We start from the raw sequence: 22,258 nt of genomic DNA, 5'->3' as shown, positions 1-22,258 counted from the left end.
CCTTGCTTTTCAGTAAGGATTGGAATGTCTGCAACTCGTTGGGGAGAGTTATAAGGGCATAATCCAGTTTGTTCAGTATGGCATTACTAACAAAGTGCAGGAAACTATCCGAAAATGAATGTAGGATAGTGCTAACCTGGCTGCCCTCATCGATTCGATATCCATTAATTTCCACCACGTTGAAGTGAACCATCATATTAAGCATATGTTCTCGAACAGAGGTGTCTTCCTCCATTTTAGAGTTGAAGATGCATTTGAGAGCCTCGTGCTTTAGTTGTCCAGAAGGTTGTCCGAACATTCCCCGTAGGGACTCCATGATCTCACGCGCTGAGACCATAGACTCATGCTTCTTGACCAAAACGTCATTAAGACTAGCCAAGATATAGGCTCGGGCCTTCTTGTTCGCCCGTGTCTAGCGTTCATAGGCCTCCGAACATTTTGAGTGATATTTTGAGGTGGAATAGGAGGACACTCCTCCATAAGGATGAACATGAGATCATTGATGATCAAAATGGTTGTGATCATGTGTTTCTAACTAGCGTAATTTTCGCTAGTCAGTTTGTCAGAGCTTAGTAGAGCTAATGTCGCTGTACCCATATTTATGTTGCTGAAAAACGAACAAACTTAATAAGTTTATGCAATACCACATTTTAACACCAATTTATTTTTAGAAAAATAGTTTCCATGTACCCTAAGTGAAAAGACTTCTATTTTGCAATGATGCCTCAATAAAGCAAGACAAACGTCACCGGTGGTAGAAACAACTTTTTTTAACTACACCTAACAGTCACCATTCGTTCGGTCCATTGTTAACCCTTAAAAATTCTGCGTAAGTGTAACCCCTCGTTTTCAGCCCTAGAGTCCTGCCTTAATGCGCCAACCGTAGAGAAAAAGCAGATTAGGAAAAGAGATTAAAACGACCTTATCCTATACAGGAGATCAGATAAAGAATTGTGCAAAACTGCCATCCTATAGGGGGACACTTCCAAGGTGCCTTGAGGCAATGCACAGAAACGTTATCCAACCTAACGAGAGAAACCGTGGGATTGCTGTCGCACGTCCCGCTCCCTCTTACTATGAACATTCTCTCTTTCCACCTTGATATTGACCTACCCAAACACCATCCTTTAGGGAGACACTCCCAGGGTTCCACGAGACCGAGGATAAATATCACGGTGTGAACATAAAGGTGAAGTATCATATACCCCAAGTACCTCCCATTGAATGTTCTACCTAGAGGTTCATTAACTTAGATCATCCGACTACTGATTTTATCCAAGTCAGTTTAATTTGCTAAAAAACAACTCTTATCTTTGAAATTAAACAAGTTCAAGTAGTCATATTAAACTATTTAACAGACTGTCCTCAAATTTGCATGCATGCATCAAATCTATCTAATTCACCTTTCCAGGTAAGTTCCCAGGTAGAAGTGTTCCGTTTCCGTCAACTTCCTAGCCTAGACAAAACCCACCTTAGACAAAAGGTCTCTCAGATAGATTTGCTACACTTTTAATATTTTATTAGTCAATTTAATCCTATTAAACTGATTAAAAGATTAAACCTTAGGTTGCTAATCTCATTAGAATCGTGATCTTAGGTCTATCACCACCAAGTTTTAAAACATGCTATACCTTAGGTTGCGAAATGATCATTCCAAATTCCATTCGAAACTGAACATACACAATTATAGTCAAGAAACGGAAACTAACAGGTTATGCACAATACAAAATTACAGCATGCTATACAATACGATTAAGGGAAAGATTATACATACCTTTGAAGTCTCATGCTTCAAACTCCCTTGATCACGAATGCTCGTTCAATCTCCAAGACTACAATACATGAATGCTCGAACACAGCGATCGCAACATATCACGAACAACAGTAAACTCGAACTTAACGATCTCCAAGATCACGAACCCAACGAACGACCTCCAAAAACCTCGACGTTAGTTAAGTTGAGTAAGACACCACCACAATGGCTACCTTGGTATTCTCGGTGTGAGAATCCAGAAGTGTGAGCTTTGGGTGGACTTGGTTAGAGGAAGAGACCAGAGGAATAAAAATCGTGTATACGATTGAGCAAGTGGGAGATGAGATGAGTCTATCGTGTAGACGAATGCTCAATCATTTAGAAGACGACAAGCTCTTGTATAGCAAAAGCCCCACAATCGAATAGAAGACGACTGACTGAGTGAACTTTCGTGTAGTGTCACTCCACGATCGTTTAGTCTCTCTTCAGTTATCGTTTAGTGAATCCAATTCACTTGACAGCAACTCCATGAGTTTTTTCCCGAGATTGGAAAATCTCAAATCTACTAAATTTAGGAAAACATTTTTCCTTTTATCTCACCGTTACCATGAAAACCACCAATAACCTCCCACTCAATTAGTTATTAGAGAAAAAGATATAATTATCCAATAATTAATATTATTATAAATGTATATGATAACCAACTTACCATATTATATTTATAACCTATAGTTTTAATATTTCATCTCATGAAGCATATAAACCATAGTTCTTTTTCTATTTCATGGTACTTAATGTAAATTTCATTTACATTAATCCTCCACTTGATGTATCTCATACATCACATCGATCATATCATATATAATCAAATTTTCTCTAGTCATTTTGAACATTTCAAATTAACACCAGGAAATGATTCTCAACTTGAATCCATTGAGCTACCAAGGGGACCTTATGGACCTGTAGCTTGAAGCTCCAACGGTACATGAATAACTGACTAAACTCTTTAGTCACGAGATCCATCATCCATTAACTTCCAGGCACTCCATTAAAGACCGCCAATTACACTCTTTTTACTACAGATATATTTTTTGTCCATATCAACCAATCAAGAGTGCGATAACCCTTCATAGATCGCTCGTAAGTACAGCTAGGCCAATAATCGTTATGCATCTGTAGTTACATCTAACTCTTTAAGTACCACTGATTCTCTAATGAACATAAGTCATAGTCCTACTATGACTTAGTCCTCTCTCCAAAGAGAAGCTGTGGCCATTATGTTCAAGACCCGGAATAAGCCCTTAAGGGAGCAATCTATCTACTTACCCTTACTTTGGGAAGGAGTGAATTCCATCTTGTGTAACTGAGTTCCCAGCTCCCAAATCAAAAAAATCCCTAAAAAGTTAGGCATGTTGAGTTGGCAATCTGACCACTCTCACCTATACTATTCAAAGGACAGCCCTCAAAGGCAGGAGTTCTTAAAATACTCAGGATTGAGGTCAAGTCACCTATGGTCGTTTAGGTGAGATGTAAGTCTCAAGTATCAATGGCATTATATAAAGAGACTAGTCATCTCGTGGTTTGGTCTTATACATACTCTTTGTATAGGACACCCCATTCGCATGTCTTCACATGAATGGTAAGGATCTATCATCTGTAATAGTTCACAACAATTGTAAACCTTTACAAAGCGAGCCATAATTGTAGTGTCACTAGGATCAGGTATACCTCCTTAATCCTTATACTACAGACCTTTCTAGGTTATCACTTAAGACATGATCCACTTATATATCTCATATACATGCTTAAATTTTCAAACAATAACCATGGAGCTTTGTTTATTGGATATGAGTAAATGCCAAATAAAATAAATCTTATTTTATTTATAACAATGTGTACAGTTTACAAACTACGAGACTTTGGGAGAATTAGGACATCAATTCCAACAATCTCTCACTTGTTCTATTGCCTCGGGAGACTAATGTACAATACAAGATAAATTACAAGTATAATATACAATAAACTAGGGCATACACTATACTCCAGTATCATCTCCCACTTGCCCTAGACAAAATGCCACATGTCCCGTAGACCCAGACTCTCTAGGTGACCCTCGAACACTTTAGCCGTGAGAGCCTTTGTAAACGGATCAGCAACGTTGTGCTCCGAGCGATCTTCATGACTATCACATCACCGCGATGCACAATCTCCCTGATCAAGTGGTATTTTCGTTCTATATGCTTGCCTCTATGAAGACTCTGAGGCTCCTTCAAATTTGCCACAGCCCTGCTATTATCACAATAAAGAGTGATCGGCTAATCCATATTTGGAACAACTTCCAAATCTGTAAGGAATTTCCTCAGCTAAAAAACCTTCTTAGCTGCTTCACAAGCGGCTATGTATTTGGCTTCCATAGTGGAGTCTGCGATGCATCCTTGCTTGATGCTTCACCATACTATAGCCTCTCCATTCAGAGTGAACACTAACCTCAATGTCGATTTACGAGAATCTCTATCAGTCTGAAAGTCAGAGTCTGTGTATCCTGTAAGGATCACATCCTTATCTCCATACATAAACATGTAGTTCCTCGTTCTCCGAAGATACTTGAGGATCATCTTGACCGCCGTCCAGTGATCAAATCCTAGATTGGACTGATAATGATTGACAATCCCCACTGCATAGCAAATTTCGGGTCTGGTACATAACATTGCATACATTAAGCTTCCAACAGTTGAAGAATAGGGAATTCGTCTCATCTCCTCAACTTTCTGAAGTGTCTTAGGATATTGATCCTTAGACAAAACGGTTCCATGCCTGAAGTGTAACAAACCTCTCTTGGAATCCTGCATCCTGTACCTGATCAACATTTGATCGATGTATAATGCTTGAGACAAGGCTAACCTCTTGTTCTTACGATCCTAAATGATCTGGATCCCTAGAACATACTGCGCCTCACCCAAATCTTTCATTTGGAATTGAGCAGCTAGACACTTTTTAATGTCAGTTAGAAACCCTACATCTTTCCCAATGAGTAGGATATCATCCACATACAGTACCAGGAAAGCTATTGAGTTGTTAATGATATTCTTGTAAACACAAGGCTCATCAACGTTCTGATCAAAGCCAAACGATTTGACCGCACTGTCAAATCTTATGTTCTAAGATCTAGACGCTTGTTTCAGCCTATAAATTGACCTATTAAGCTTGGAAACTCTTTGCTCTTGATCTGTAACTACAAACCCCTCTAGTTGAGCCATGTAGATGGTATCCTCAAGATTACCATCAAGAAAGGCAGTCTTGACGTCCATTTGCCATATCTCATAATCATATAATGTGGCTATAGACAGGAGTATCCTGATAGGCTTAAGCATGGCAACAGGTAAGAATGGGTATAACCCTTTGCCACGAGTCTAAACTTAAAGGTTTGCACCTTTCCATCTACACCTTGTTTTCGCTTGTAGATCCACTTACATCTTATAGGTTTTACCCCATCAGGCTAATCCACAAGCTCCCAGACTTGATTGAAGTACATAGACTCCATCTCCTAGTTCATGGCCTTAATCCACTCATCTTTGTCAATATTCTCCATTGCTTGCTTAAAAGACAATGAATCCTCGACCTCATCATTAGAAGTGACGTTTTGGGCTTCAGTCAAATGCATGTAGCGATCCGGTGGGTTCATAACCCTCCCACTACGTCGAGGCAATCTCAACTCTTGAGTTGATTGACTAGATGTACCGACCTCAACAACTCTTGTTAATCTATCAGTCTGTTCAATAACCCTTGTTGAACCCTCAGTAATATCAGTCTCACTAGAAATCTCATGTAAAACAAGCTTATTTCTTGGTTTATGATCTCAGATGTGGTCTTCTTTCAAGAAGATAGCATTTTGTAGAAACAAACACTTTGTTCTCACTTGGATCATAGAAGTATCCACCCTTCGTTTCCCTAGGTTAGCCTACAAAGAGACAAACTTTTGAACCCGATTCTAGCTTCTTTAGGTTAGTCACAAGCACGTGGGCCGGACATCCCCAAATCCTGAAGTGACATAAACTACCTTTACTGCCTCTCAACAACTCAAAGGGTGTTTTAGAAACACTTTTCGAGAGAATGTTATTCAAAATATAACATGCAATCTCCACTGCAAAACCCCAAAACGAGTTTGGAAGATGAGCATAACTTATCATAGACCGAATCATGTCCAACAAGGTTCTGTGTCTCCTTTCTGATACACCATTCTGCTGAGGTGTACTTAGGGCCGAGAGTTGGGACGTAATTCCATGTTCTATCATATAGTTCTGGAATTGAAGGTCCATATACTCTCCACTACAATCACATCATAGTGTTTTTATCTTCTTACCTAACAAGTTTTCAACTTCAGCCTTATACTCCTTGAACTTTTCAAGGGCTTCAGACTTACGTTGCATTAGGTAGAGATACCCATACCTTGAATAATCATCTATGAAATAGATTAAATATTCATACCCACCTCGAGCTCTAACACTCATCGAACCATAGAGGTCTGAATGTATAAGCTCCAAGGCTTCCTTGGCTCTGTAACCTTTTCCAGTAAAAGGTCGTTTGGTCATATTGCCTTCGAGGCATGATTCACACACCGACAAGGAGTTTTCTTCTAAACTCTTTAGAAGTCCACATTTCACCAACTACTCAATCTTATTGAGGTTGATGTGACCTAACCTTAGATGCCAAAGATGGGCATTTTCCTTAGGAGAAACCTTTGGTCTTTTAGCCGTTGTCGATGTACTGAAAATTTTAGTGTTAAATAAGGCTTTTATGACTAATGACCTTAATACATATAAGTTACTTTCTATTGAACCGAAACCAATCTCCATTCCATTCTTGAAAATAAACACTTTACTTTCAGAAAAGAAGATGGTATAACCTTGTTCAATGAGACAAGAAACCGAGATTAAGTTCCTCCCGAGATTAAGTTCCTCTTGATATGAGGAACTACAAAAACATTATCCAGTAACAGATAGCGTTTCTTGTCTAAAAATAACTTCAGCTTGCCCACAACAACAACTAAAACAACCTCACCAGTACCGACTCGAAGAGTAATCTCTCCCCATGGCAACGTTTGACAGGAACTAAATCCTTGGTAAGAGGAATTGACGTGATTAGTAGCACCTAAATCAAGGATCCAGGTAGAATCATCATTCTCTATCAAACACGTCTCCAAGACCAATAAATCATATTTACTGTCTTTAGACTTTCTTCTCTTTTGGAGAGTAGTGAGATCAGCATCAGAACCTAAATAAGCTCCAAGTTCCAATTTAGAGAACACTTCTCGTCGATGAACTTCAACAGAGTCAACAAAACTTGCTTTCTCTTCTTGGAGTTTAACTTGGGAACTGACATTACTGGTATTGTCATCTACCCCCCTTTGCTCGAAAAGTAAGAACCGAAGTTCAAACAAATCTTGCAACGAGTCCATGATCTCACGTGTAATGACCATGTTCTCAACCCTTTTGGCCAAAGCATCAGGTATGCTAGCCAATATGTGAAGTCGGGCAAATAAATTAGCCTTCATCTACACCTTATATGCATTACAAACACTTCGTGATCATCAAGGGTCGGGACTTGAAGACACTTCTCAACCATGATGAACTCGAGGTCATTTGCCATGAAATACATTTTACAAGACCCTTTCCATTGTATGTAATTAGTCAAATTAGAGGCATTTAACGGAAAAACAATCATGTTGCTGAAAACAAAAACACATGAACCTACATTAGGTTTTAAGCAAACACCCGTTGAAAAACATACAACATCCAATATAGTTTAACAAAACTAACATGAACCCCGTGCGACATCTAGTTTCGCAATGACGCTCCAAAGGTTTAGGACAAAAGCCGCCGAAGGGTGGTCAATTTATCCCTCCTCTGAATTGAGACATTCTCAACTAGTCATTATACTAGAACAACTTTTGCTCTTATAACGACTAGCCATAATTGATTTGGTCAAGAAATCATTAACTTACTTAACAATTTTTCATAAGTTTGACCCACCATTTTAGGCCTTAGAGTTCCGCCCCAAGCAGCCAATCCGAAGGGAAAAAATTTGATTGGGGCAAAAACTAAAGTGACCCTATCCATTTCTAGAGTTCACCCTTATATTGATCAACTGCACAAAATCCATCCGAAGGGGGATGCTCCCAAGGTGCCACGAGGGAGTACAGAATGATCTCACGGTGCGAACCAATGATAGAGACCATAGGACGTGTTGACATACACCCTTCACCCGCTTACTATAAACACTCTCTCCATCCACCTTGATATTGTCTCATGCAAATACCATCCAAAGGGGGATGCTCCCAGGGCACGATGAGGCCAAGCATGAATCTCACGGTTTGAACATTCAGGGAGAAACATGAGTGGAATCATTGATATATCAGATACATCTCTTCCTCCCATTGAGTATTTTATAACCTAGGGTTTAGTTTCCTTAGAAAAAACACAGTTAAGAATTTTAACTAAGTGACTTTTTAGGTTTTCCCAAGAGTAACATTTACCTTGGATAGTTTAACAACTTTTGCTCATCATCCACTAAACTCTTTAACAGAGCCTTTGACCAACTAGGGAATGCTTGCAAAATATCTATCTAATTCACCTTTTCAGGTAGGTTCCCAGGTATGAGTGTTTTGTTTCCGTCAGCTTAAGTACCCAAACCTAGATAGAACCCGCCTTAGACAAAAGGTCCTTATAGATAGATTTAATACAATTTTAATCTTTTATGCCAATCAATTTAATCCTATTAAACCGATTTAAAAAGATTAAATTAGGTTGCTAATCCCATTAGAACCTTGAACTTAGGTCTATCTCAATCCAATTTTAAAACCATTTTAAAACATGTGTTTGCCTAAGTCCGTATGCAACTATTTCTTAACGACTTTAGTTCTAGTTTCTATTTTAACGCTTATAACAGAAACAACCAAAACCATCCACAATGCAAAGCAAACACATACAAGGCATTCATAATTTTTTACAAACAACCTAAGTGTCATGCACCATGCATTGTTCATTCATTGCTACCTTTTTATATAACTCTTATACAAAACAACAACGAACCAAGCAAAACATGCTTCCATACACCCTTATACTATCGCTTATAATATAAAGATGATACATGAATATGCTTATTGCATGTATAAATATAACTCTTATATTTCATGATACATGCGCATGCTTTCTTGTAATTTCATCATGCCATATTATAACATTTATAATATATGATGCATGAATAATTACACAACCTAAGGTGGGTTTCAAATCTATATGTCATACACTATGCCATATAAACCACATACATCTCATGTACATAAGCAAAAGTTGATGAACCAGGATAATTAGCCTTCCAGAGCTAAACGATCGTGTACCACGGAGATACCGATACATATGGATAGAAATCGATCTATGAATCGATCTAGACGAGACTCGAGACGGAGCTTAGCTTTCCCTTTGTCCGCTCCTTAAGCAAGATCCCCCATAAAGAAAAGAGTCCGAGTGTTGCCTAGTGATCCCACCGATTTTGATGTTGGAGTGCTTAAAGGCGTAACCTGTGTTGTCGGAAGTCTTTTACTATACGATGAAGCATGAGGTATGTGATCGTGCAGTGCACAACGCATAACACAAACCTTAAATGATCGTCTAAACGATAACGATGCGGTGAAGCATAATCGTCTAAACGTTCGCTGAGCGAGTGCCTAAGTATTGTATACCACGTGATCGTATAGTTAGTGACTATGCGATGAGGCATGCTAACTACACGATCGTTTAGTGCGCGTGTCTTTTATTAAACGATGAGCATGAAATGTTCCCACTCGATTGTTTACCTCCAGCGTCTACGCGATTGGGCAACCAACGCTACGCAATAGAGCAAACACTTTATAATGCTAAACGATCGTTTAGTAAATACTACACAATCACATAGAAAAATCTACACGATCGTTTAGTAAAATCCCAACGATCGTTTACCTGAGGCTACACGATATAACCAACTATTGGTCTTTTTCTTCGCTGAGAACCACATCTCCATACTTCGAAACTTCATCACGAACGACTCGATAAACTCAAATACTTTGAATTACAGACTCAATTGCATGTTAATTATGCCAAAAAACACAGGGGCCCTTACAAATTAACACTTTGTAATCAAAAGAAAGCTTTAAATAGAGGCAATTAACCCGTAAACATTCATCAATGCCATCCATAAACGCATTTAGCACTTAAATGCAAATGTAGAAAACCCACCATACTGTAAAAGAAGTTCAAAACAAAAATGAATTTTGGAATATTAGAGCAACCTGGCTCTGATACGATTGAGAATTTCCATGAGCAGTGGAATGATCATTCCAAATTCCATTCGAAATTGAACATACACAATTAAGTTAAGAAACGGAAACTAACAGGTTATGCACAATACGAAATTACAGCATGTTTTACAATATGATTAAGGGAAAGATTATACATGCCTTTAAAGTCTCATGCTTCAAACTCCCTTGATTACGAGCACTCATTCAATCTCCAAGACTGCAACACACGAATGCTCAAACACAGCGATCACAACACAACACGATCAACAACAAACTCGAACTCAACAATCTCCAAGTTCATGAACCCAGTGAATGGCCTCCAAAAGCTTCGACGTCTGTCGAGTTGAGTAAGACACAACCACAATGAATAATTTGGTATTTTCAGTGTGAGAATCCAGAAGTGTGGGCTCTGTGTGGACTTGGTTAGAGGAAGAGACCTGAGGAATAACAATCATGTATACGATTGAGCAAGTGGGAGATGAGATGAGTCTATCGTGTAGATGAATGCTCAATCGTATAGAAGATGGCAAGCTATCGTATAGGAGAAGCCCCACGATCGTTTAGAAGATGAGCAACTGAGTGAACTATCGTGTAGTATCACTCCACGATCATTTAGTCTCTCTTCAGCTATTGTTAGTGAATCCAATTCACTTAATAGCAACTTCGTGATTTTTTTTCTGAGATTGGAAAATCTCAAATCAACTAAATTTAGGAAAATATTTTTCCTTTTATCTCACGGTTACCATGAAAACCACCAATAACCTCCCACTCAATTGGTTATTAGAGAAAAAGATATAATTATCCAATAATTAATATTATTATAAATATATCTGATAATCAAAATACCATATTATATTTATAACCTATAGTTTTAATATTTCATCTCATGAAATATATAAACCATAGTTCTTTTTTCTATTTCATGGTACTTAATGTAAATCTTATTTACATTAATCCTCCACTTGATGTATCTCATACATCACACCGATCATATCATATATAATCGAATTTCCTCTAGTCAATTTGAACATTTCAAATCAACACCAAGAACTGATTCTCAACTTGAATCCATTGAGCTACCAAGGGGACCTTATGAACCTATAGTTTGAAGCTCCAACGGTACATGAATAACTGACTAAACTCTTTAGTCACGGGATCCACCATCCATTAACTGCCAGACACTCCACTAAAGACCGACAACTGCACCCTCCTTACTATAAATATATTTTGTGTCCATATCAACCAATCAATAGTGTGATAACCCTTCACAGATCACTCGTAAGTACAGTTGAGCCAATAACCGTTATGCCTCTGTAGTTACATGTTGAAAGGAGAATTAAGGATGGGGTTGCACGCAATCATGCATTAGACATGGCTTAAGCTATGTGTTTACGCGCATGCGTCTATGCGTTAGAATGAAAATGCGTTAATCTAGTATGCAATGACCACGCGTTCCTATCACAAGTTTTCTTATGGTCGCGCCAAGTATAACACAACTACACGTTTCTCGGGTAATTCGAGGTCGAACATAGGGACTTGTCACTCATTAATGCTTGTGAAGCAATGCGTTTGAGGCGATGAAAAGAAAAATAAAAAGAAGAAGTTTAATGGATTTAAACACTACTCCTACTCCTATCTAAACAGATTGAGCAATAGAAGACTTGCGATGAGAATAGGTAGATACATAATAACAATTAACGCATAATAATGTTTATTATCTTAAATCGCTTGAGTAATCCCAACTCGTCACACTAACGCATCGCACACCTCTCGGTGGTCAGCCACATGACTATATGTCTATAGTGCATGGTTGCGTTGAACATAAGATTGTGCCTATCTCTAGGAACAATGCATACTTTGCTTTAGTGCGTTCCATCTCTTACCTTCCCAGGAAGTTTTACGCGGCTATTTAACTTATAGAAAAGCATTGCAACATCCCATAGACAAGCATTGCTACAGCCTTTCACCAAGCAAAGAGGATTAACTCACTATACTCGCACAACGCACACTTCTCGGTGGATTGCTACATGCGCCCTATCTCTAGGCTACACGATTAAGTATGCGATCGCCTTTGATAAATAAACACTGAAGATAAACAATAATAGAGATAAAGATAATGAAGAAGAAGACATTGAAGGAATCAAGAGATGCATTGATTTCAAATTATCTTAATATCTTAAGCTAAAATGTAATACAATACAGAGGTTAGAAGAGAAATGAAGGACTCTGCATCAAGGCTGTCGGTGGTGCCATGGATGAATGGTGGAGATGTCTCTCTCGAGCTCTATCTCCGGCGAAAGCTCCGGTTATCACTCGGTCTTGTTTGTGGAGGTGAAGAATTCTCACTGAAAATCTTGCTCAAGCTCTCATTTGTGATCGCAAACCTCTGCCTTGAGGCAGAAGTTCAGATGTCTTGAAATGAAGGTTAAAAGGCTATTTATAGAGTTTAAACGCCGACAACTATCATGATTGCGTTATGGCTCATTGCTGCTTTTGTTGCGATATGGGCAATGTCACATATTTTTATCTTGTTGCTACTCCCAAGGTATGCGTCCGAGCTTGATTCAGCTGAAGTATCAACGCGTTCTACCCATCTTGCAATCGTCCTTCTATTATGGTTGTTACTCCATGGCTGCAATTTTCAATTGATCACCGCAACTTTCATGCGATGGGCGCATTCGATCACTGCAACTTCCATGCGATGGACGCATTCGATCACCGCAACTTCCATGCGATAGACGCATGCGATCCAACTTTTAGCACATGCATTTGTCTTTGCGATTGCCTGGCTTCAGCGCATGCGTTTGTTTACGATTGCTTAGCTTCAGCACATGCGTTTCATCTATGCGATAGCTACAAAAATAGACACTTTGGCATGGAGTAATGCATAATATTGGGGTTAGTGAGGATTTAGGTATTAATCGACGCAAAACTCAATTTTTTGCAAATTCTAAGTATTATCAGTACTTGTTAGCCCTCATGATTCTAAATAAAAGACTTATAATAACTGACATTTCTGCCAGATTCATTACATCTAACTCATTAAGTACCACTGATTCGTCTAATGAACATAAGTCAGAGTCCTACTATAACTGAGTCCTCTCTCCAAAGAGAAGTTGTGACCACTATGTTCAAGACCTGAAATCAGTCCTTAAGGAGCAATCTATCTACTTACCCCTGCTTTGGAGAAGGAGTGAATTCCATCTTGTGTAATTGAGTTTCCAGCTCCTAAATCAGACAAATCCTCAAAAAGGTAGACAAGTTGAGTTGGCAATTTGGCCACTCTCAGCCATACTAATCAAAGGACCGCCCTCAAAGACAGGAATTCCTAAAACATTCAGGATTGAGGTCATGTCACCTATGATCGTTTAGGTGAGATGCAAGTCTCAAGTATAAACAACGTTATATAAAGAGACTAGTCATCTCGTGGTTTGGTCTTATACAATTTGTATAGGACACCCTCGCTCGCATGTCCATATGAATAGTCAGGTTTTACCATCTGTAGTAGTTCACAACACTTGTAAACCTCTACAAAGCGGACCGTATCCGTAGTGTCACTAGGATCAGGTATCCCTCCTTAATTCTTATACTACAGACCTTTTTAGGTTATCACTTAAGGCATGATCCACTTGTATATCTCATATACATGCTTAAGTTTACATACAATAACCATGGAGCTTTGTCTTCATTTGCAATTTGAGAACACTTTGTCTTCATTTACAATTTGAGAATTTGGTCTTCTACTGATTTGGATTGGTGGATTGGGTTTTGGTGTAAATGTGATGCACAAAATCTGCAAATTCGTTTTCATCCCCTTCTTCTTAAATGTTGGATGTATTTTTGTCTTGACTATTAGTGGACTAAGATGAAATTTGTTGAAGGATAACATTGAGTTTTTCTTCATTTGATACTTGTGCCATTGCAGCCATCAGTCTTGATTTTTGAGTAAGGAATTGTTGACTTTTTTGTAGGTTTGGCTTCATGTTGTGGGGATAGATGGAAATCCATTTTTTCACCACATTTTTTGAAGCAACAGTTGTATTGAATTTGTCCCACCACTTATTTCTGTATGTTCAGAAAAGATGGGAGATTTCATTCGATTATGTGATTGAGTAATTTCAACAAAAGATCCATGCCAAATGAAAATAATTTAAAAAACGTAGAGTTAAGGAAAAAGAATTTGAATTTTTTTTTTTTGAAAAGTATTTAAAACTTTCAAGAATTTAGTATGATAGAATAGCCTCATTAAGGACAAATATATCCCACCAATCATTAAAGCATAATGAAAAATTTTTAATACATGTTTTGTCAAATATGATGAACCAAGAATGATTAAAATTGTTTAACCAAAACATATATTACCAAGCATTTTGATAATTGATGTATGAAAAAGTTTGTGGAAGAAATTGATGAGAAAATCTTTTTTTGTTATAAATATTTTCATTTAATAGGAGTTAGGACACGAAGAATCCCAACTTTTGAAAAGGCAATTTTGTTGGGGTCGCCTTTGTTTTTGTTATGAGTGATTTCAATTGAGTTGGTATCAACAAGAAGAAATTCAAAGAATAAACAAGTTTTTTGTGGATGATTACTAAATGTTCTAAAGTATATTTAAAATAACTACGAATCTGTCATCATATTAAATACATTTTCTCTCTCTAACTGAAAATGAGAAGAAATCTCAAATAATTAATAGAGTATAATAAATACATTTATGATATACTTTTCCATATTTACGAAGAGTATAATGTTGGATCATAAAAGTATATCATTTAATAATATTATCACAAAGAGTATAATTGTAGGTTAGAGACTAAAAGATAATTGGATCCTAATTTTTGTGTAATTAACCAACCCACTTAGACATTTGTGAAAATAATAGAAAAAGTCGACATAATTGAAATATAAGGTCTTTATTATGGAGTTACGTGTTGTTATCTTTTTATATTTATTTTATTTTAATTTTAATGATGATACTAATGTTGCTTTCACAAGCCCTACCAAATTAGGCAGCAGCAAATAACTTTTACTAAATCTAATTAATTGGGCTGTTCTCAACTAATTTAAACATGTATAAAAATGTTTTGGAAGCGTGAACACAATTAATACTCACTTGAAATTGATGTTAGATTTATGAAATGAAAGTGATATCTCCTATGCTTTATAAGCATTGTTTAAACATGATAAAATACTGTCAATTTAGAGAAAGGCCACAAGCTAGCCATGTTTCAAGAATGAAATATTCATATATTTTCTTTTTAACATCTAAATCGGCTTTTAACTCTTGTTTGAATATTAAAAAAATTGGTAGTAAGCCATTTATAATATCTGAATACTCCTTTAAATGATAATAAGTCGTTTTATTCATATTTAGTAATCTATTTTGTTAGTTGTCCACTTATTTATTTATTTATATGACCTTTTTTGTTTTTTTTTTTTTTTGGTTCTCTCTCTAGAGCATTCTTTTTAGGTTGGGCTTTAAAGTGACTTGTGTCTTAACAATTGGGTTTGGGCCGTAAGAGCTATTGGGCTTCATATCTAGAATATCTCATGACCGACTAAAAAATTTGAAAACAATGAGGAAGAGATATTCTAAGATGAAAATTCAAATTTGATTAAAGAGAGAAAAATAAGGAATATTTTATCTAAATCTACGAGAGCATTTCTAGAAACCCATTGAACGCAACATCAGAATACAAGAATCAGAACCCAATAGGTCTAATTCCATCATTGTCTAAACTTTTTTATTTTGTACATGAATAGCCTAATGAACTATTATTTTATAAAGAAGTGTGATCCAATTTATTTTTTCAATCCTTATTACTATATATATACACACACATATCAAAAGATGCATGTAAGGGAAGTTTCTCGCGGTTATGAAATTTCAATACAATATTCCTTTCAAAACCTACCCAAGTAAGAAAGTTTATCCAAAAATCTAAAAAATTATTGTTGATGGAGAAATTTTGGACCAATCACAAATTGTCACGTCATTTACTAAATTAATGATGAAATTACAAATAACTGGATTTGGGATGCATTAAAAGTTGACGTGTGTCCCAAATCAAATTGAAGACATAAATTGACAAATTTGATGATGCCACGTGTTTTCATCATGACCATTAGATTGAATAAAATTAATTCAGCCCAATTTGACACTTTATTTAGGCTAAAGTCAAATTGGGTCCAAGAATATGCTTGACCCAAATATTGATTAAGGTCTAAGTCCAATTAGTTGAGTTCATGGACCAACCAAGCCCAAGCCTATAAAGCCCACCTGAGAACTTTATAAATAGTGAAGTTCTCTTCATTTATAGGGGACACAGAAAATTCTGCACTCTAGAGAGCCCAGAGAGAATTCTCCCAACAATCAGAAGACTTTAAGACTCTTAAAGCTACACACTTCTTAAAGACACAAGCCTTTTAAAGATACAAAGATTCTTCCAAGACTTCAAATTAAAAAATATCACACACTCTGCTTCTCTAAATCAAGCGTATACATTCAACTGAGAGAGAATAAGAGAATCAAATATTTGAGACCGAACCACATCCGCATTAAATCTACATCAACACAAGTTTAACTCCATGAAACATGTTTCTCTAGAAACCTCGTATGAACAAATTGGTACGTTCAATGGGACTTCTCTACCTCTCATCTCTCTCGCGTCATCTAAATCAACAAATAGCACCAAGGAAACTGTATCCAAAGCTATCATTGCAAACCATGCTTACATAGGACCTGTCACCCGGAGTCACTCAAAGAGGATCATTCATGATCAAGAATAAGGCTCTGTCATTGTGGAGAAAATATGGGAACAACTGATAGAATCTCTTAAAGGCAGGATTATCATAAGAGAAAATCCCTTGTTTGACAACTTTGCTCCTACTTCTGATTGTTCGTGTTCCTCGTGACGCGAACTTAGGAGTGTATTGTGTAAGGAAAGTGGAAAAATAGGGTGCAAGTGAAAGTATGAGTGATGCGTTGATGTTGCATTAGTGACGCGTGCAAGGATGCGTGACACTTCTCCTTATGCGTTTAAGTTTTCCTGAATCAGATCCAAGTATAAATCTAATTCAGGTTCCTGGTAAGTCCAAGTTCGAACTCAGAGATTTAGATCAAAGCTAACGCAGGGTTTGTATTGAAGCTAATGTAGAAGGATCCTAAGTAAATGCTGAATGAGTTATATTTACACTAAGTTTACTGCGTGCGTACAAGAAGATGCAAAAGGTCAAGTGGAAGACAGGGGTTCATGTAAAAATGGTGCTCAGTGAAGATGGTATGCGTTGATCTAAGTGAAATGTACACGTACGAGAATGTGGTATGGATGGAAATAAACTTTGCTTGCTTATAATTAAAAAATGTGTAGATGCGTTAGGTTTCTGCGTAAGTTTTATTCAGCACTTCTCAATGCGAATGCCACACAAATTCCTATCTCTAGGATGCATGCGTTAATCACAAAAAGCAATGAAACACTAGTGTCTCTATTTCTAGATGTACCAAGCGTTTTGACTTAATGCTTACTTGCTTATTCTCTCGAATAATTCAAGCTAAAATAACTTTAACCAAGTAATTATATTGGCTTAAGCATTTAGAAATTGAACTTGCACGAAGTCATAGATGCATCTAACATATAACAAGAAATAACAGTGGCAAAGTGTAATCGATCAAATATGTGAATTCATAAAGAACTAGATTGTCTTTACAATATCAATACTTAATGGAATGAGATGAGTTGAATGGAATTGAGATGAAAAGAAAAGAACCAAGCCGAAGAGTACAATCTCTTGTCCTCTTTGGCTTAATTTAAATTCGTGTACAACCAACTTGTGGAAGAAATGGAGGAGAATTCTCTATTGAGCTATGTCTCCTTCATTCCTTGATCAACGGTGGAGATGGATCTTTTCCCTTTATGTTCTTCTTGTAGTAGCAGCAAAGCTCTAAGTCTTTCTAGTTTTTGGAATTATACATAATGAGCTGATTGCCCTTCTGCTGGTGGGATTTTATCTATTTATAGGCATTGCACTTCACCAGCTTAATGATGAGGCAACATTAATTTCCATACCCTGGTCAGCCGCCTAACATTCAGACACTTTTCAGATGTCGCCAGTCAGTTGCCCATGCTTACAAGTGGTGATTTGACACAAACAGCCTAAATTAATGAACCTTTGTTGCGTTGAAATCTCTTCGACGCATGTCCATGCGTTAGCTTCACCTGTAACACTTAGAATCTTTGTTGAAATCCTGCAATAATATATGTTAGTGATGCAACTTTTAGCGAAAAACATTCTTTTGTACAAATTTAGTAGTGTTCGAGTAATTCCATGCATTTTCTCTAAGAATGATGAGATTTTATCATTAAAAACCCTAATTGTTACAACTTTTGAGAGACAATAACTTGTGTTTCTACAAGTTATCACACCCCCAAATTTTGAACAATGCTCGTCCTCGAGCATTCCAAAAATAATTCCTTGTTATCTCCATTGTCTTAAGTGTGCAGGTTTCACCTCTCATTATATTTAACTTATAAGTTTTTGAGATTGGCGTCTTGAAAATTTAAAGCAGGTTTGATTCTTTTCTAAAAGGAAGATTGTTTTATTTCTAGTGCAACAAGCCTTTTGTCAACAACTCCTTTCGCTTCTCAAAACATTCTCGTTTTTCTAAACCAAAAATGCGTTAGATGCTTTCTTTTTAAACAAGATGTAGGTAAGAAAATATAAATTCTGGACCACCCATGCGTTGTTCCAGATGTCCCACTTTCGTTTTGGCTTGCCCCCATGGGTGTCATGCGAGCATCCAATTACGGGTGAGAGCTCTTCACAGCTAAACTTATATCTAAGCATATATGCATTTCAGGATACAGTTTTTTTTAAGCTAGATAGTGGAATTTTGGATGCGTTGGTCTAGGAGACTTAACTTCGTTTTGACTTGCCTCCACGGGTGTCATGCAAGCATCCAACTACTGCTAAGTACCTGTTCCACTCTAACTCTTGCCAGTTTGAGGTTTTCTTTTATAAAGTATTGGCAGAGGAGTTTGCGTATTACATCCTTCTATTTTGTTTCTTCTTCTTTTTAATATTTTCGTTTGTTGAAGTTATTCGACTAATGCATCTTAACTCAGACTTCTCTCACCCCCAAATTTTGGAGATCAACAAAATCTTCATTGCTAAAAGAGAAACAAATTCCGAAAAGGCTTTGAGAATTTCAAAAGGAGGTTTGATTTAGGGCTTGCATGCGTCAGAAAGAAAGCATGTACTTGATTTTTAAAGAAGTTTAGACTTGGTTGATTTTCTTAACGCCTACCCTATACTTACAAATTTTTGCATATTAGTAATATCATTAAGGTAAATCAGAGCACAAGACAAGAAAATAGCCAAAGAATAAAAAGAGGTATGCTTAAGACAAACGCAAGATGAAAAATGATAGAAATTTCATTCATTTCTTTGATAGGCCAACCATGGAATAACAAAAACAAAACATACTATTACAAAAGATCAATTGACAGAATAAAATAACCAACACCCCTCAAATTCACTGTGCTGGTGCGTCATCCCTGCGTTCATCTGCAGGGTCTTCATCCATGAAGTGCAAAGGGTTCATCAGATGGGCAGGCAGAGGTGGCAGAGCAAACATCCCTATTAGGACCTGGTTGACAAAGCTAAAGTGGTTATGGCCATTTTTCAAAAGATTGTTGCTGAAAAATGAACAAAACTTTTATTAGATTTTGCTAAACCACATTTTAACCAATTAGTTTTGCAAAAAAGTTTCAAGTACCTTAAGTGAAAGACTTCTATTTTGCAATGATGCCCCAGTGAGGCAGGACAAACGTCACCGGTGAGGTGATCAAATGCCCCTTCACTGGGATGAGACATTCTCAACCATTAGGCAGAACCAACTCTTGGAACTAAACCTAACAGCCACCATTTATTTGGTCCAGAACTGTTAACCTTTAACAATTTTGCGTAAGTGTGACCCCTCGCTTTCGGTGTCAGAGTCTTGCCCTAATGAGCCCACCGTAGGAAAAAAGTAGATTAGGACAAGAGACTAAGTAACCTTATCCTCTTACAGGAGATCAAATAAAGAAACGCGCAAAACTGCCATCTTATAGGGGGGACATTCTTAGGGTGCCTCGAAGCGATGTGCAAAAACTTTATTCAATCCAACGAGGGAGATTGAGGGATATGCTTTCGCCTCCCGCTCCCACTTACTATAAACACTCTCTCCATCCATTTTGATATTGACCTACCCAAACACCATCCTTTAGGGGGACACTCCCAAGGTGCCACGAGGCCGAGGGTGGATCTCACGGTGTGGACTATATAGGAGAAACGTGAAAGGTTTAAGTGAAGTATCATATACCTCAAATACCTCCCACGGAATGTTCTACCTAGGGGTTCATTAACCTTGACAATCCGGCTACTGATTTTAGTCTAAGTCATCTTTTTAAGTTCGCTCATAAACAACCTTTGTCTATGAATTATGAACAAGTTCAAGTAGTCACATTTAAACACTTTAATGGATTGTCCTTAACTTGCATGCATACATCAAATCTATCTAATTTACCTTTCCAAGTAAGTTCCCAGATAGAGGTGTTATGTTTCCGTCAACTTAAATACCCCAGCCTAGACAGAACCCTCCTTAGATAAAAGGTCCCTTATAGATAGATTTGCTACACTTTAACTTTTTTATTAGTCAATTTAATCCTATTAAACTGATTAAATGATTAAAGCCTAATGGTTGCTAATCATATTAGAACCATGATCTTAGGTCTATATTATCCAAGTTTTAAACATTTTAAAACAAAGAATTAAACCTAAGTGAGCATGCATGTCTTTCTTATTGCTTTTAGTTTTAATTTCTCTTTAACCATTAAAAAGAAACAATTAAAACACATTGCACATAACAAGGTGTTTATAATGCTTATAAAGAAACCTATGTGTCATGCTTTATGCAATGTCTGATCATTACTATACATAACTTTTATATATAAGCGTAATAACCAAGCAAACATGCTTTCCATACACCTTTATACTATAACAATTATAATATAAAGATGATGCATGTCAATGCTTTTTATGCATGCATAAATATAACTCTTATATTATATGATGCATGAGCATACTCTTACATAATTAAATCATGCTTCTCTAAATTATAACATTTACAATAAATAGATGATGCATGACCAATGCATAACCTAAGGTGGGATTTACTATATGTGCATACCATATGACATATAAAAAACCAGAATGAAATAACTCTATCTATTACATTTTCCATCGAGCAAACCGGTTCACAGATGAACCGGGTCTTGAACCGCCAAGAGAACCTCCATCGTTTAGTAAACAGCGTAGGTAAACGATCGCTCAGCGCACACTAGACGATAGCGCAAAAGCTAAACGATCGCCTAGGCGATAACGAGGCTACAAAGCCTGATCGTTTAGGCTATCGTTTAATGCGGCGAAAGGTAAACGATTTACGGTGCGTTATTCCACGATCGTTTAGTCAGTTACTAAGCGATGAAGTTTGCTGAGCTAAACGATTTTCTAGTGCGCGTGCATGTTAAAAGGCACCCGATCATCCGATACTCAATGATCGCTTACCTCATCGTTTACACGACCCGATCAACCCTTGATCGTCTTCTTCCTCGAAGAATAGCAACTATTGCTACGAACTTCTTCACGAATGGCACAAGACTCAAACAAACTTTGAATTACAGACTCGATAATAATCAATTGTGCCTAAAAATGCAGGGACCTTTACAATTAACTTAAAATGCAAAAGAATTAATCGAACCGAGGTTACATCCTAGAAAAATCCATTAATTTGCACATCCACAAACAATTTAACAATTAAACAGAGAGCAGATATGCACCCACCGCGAATGTATATACAATTCGTTGCATCAATGAAATTGGAATATCAGAACTTGGCTCTGATACCAATTGAAGGAATCTTAAACAAGAGTATCCATGAACGGGTTCAGATCTTTCCTATTTCATTGTGACCAAATTACCACACACACATTCTAACAAACAGATATACATTTAACATTAATTATAGGCATGCTTTGAAAAATAAAATACAACAGATTGAGTAAACATACCAGTTGAAGACTATCTTCACTCGAACTCAATCTAGTGGACGCGACTCCTCGACGATCCTTATCGCT

This window comes from Benincasa hispida, chromosome 4, assembly GCF_027475165.1.
Source record: "Benincasa hispida cultivar pf3 chromosome 4, pf3_genome.v1.1, whole genome shotgun sequence".
NCBI lineage: Eukaryota > Viridiplantae > Streptophyta > Magnoliopsida > Cucurbitales > Cucurbitaceae > Benincasa > Benincasa hispida.
The sequence above is the reverse complement of the archived record's forward strand: the minus strand, read 5'-3'. Positions refer to the sequence as shown.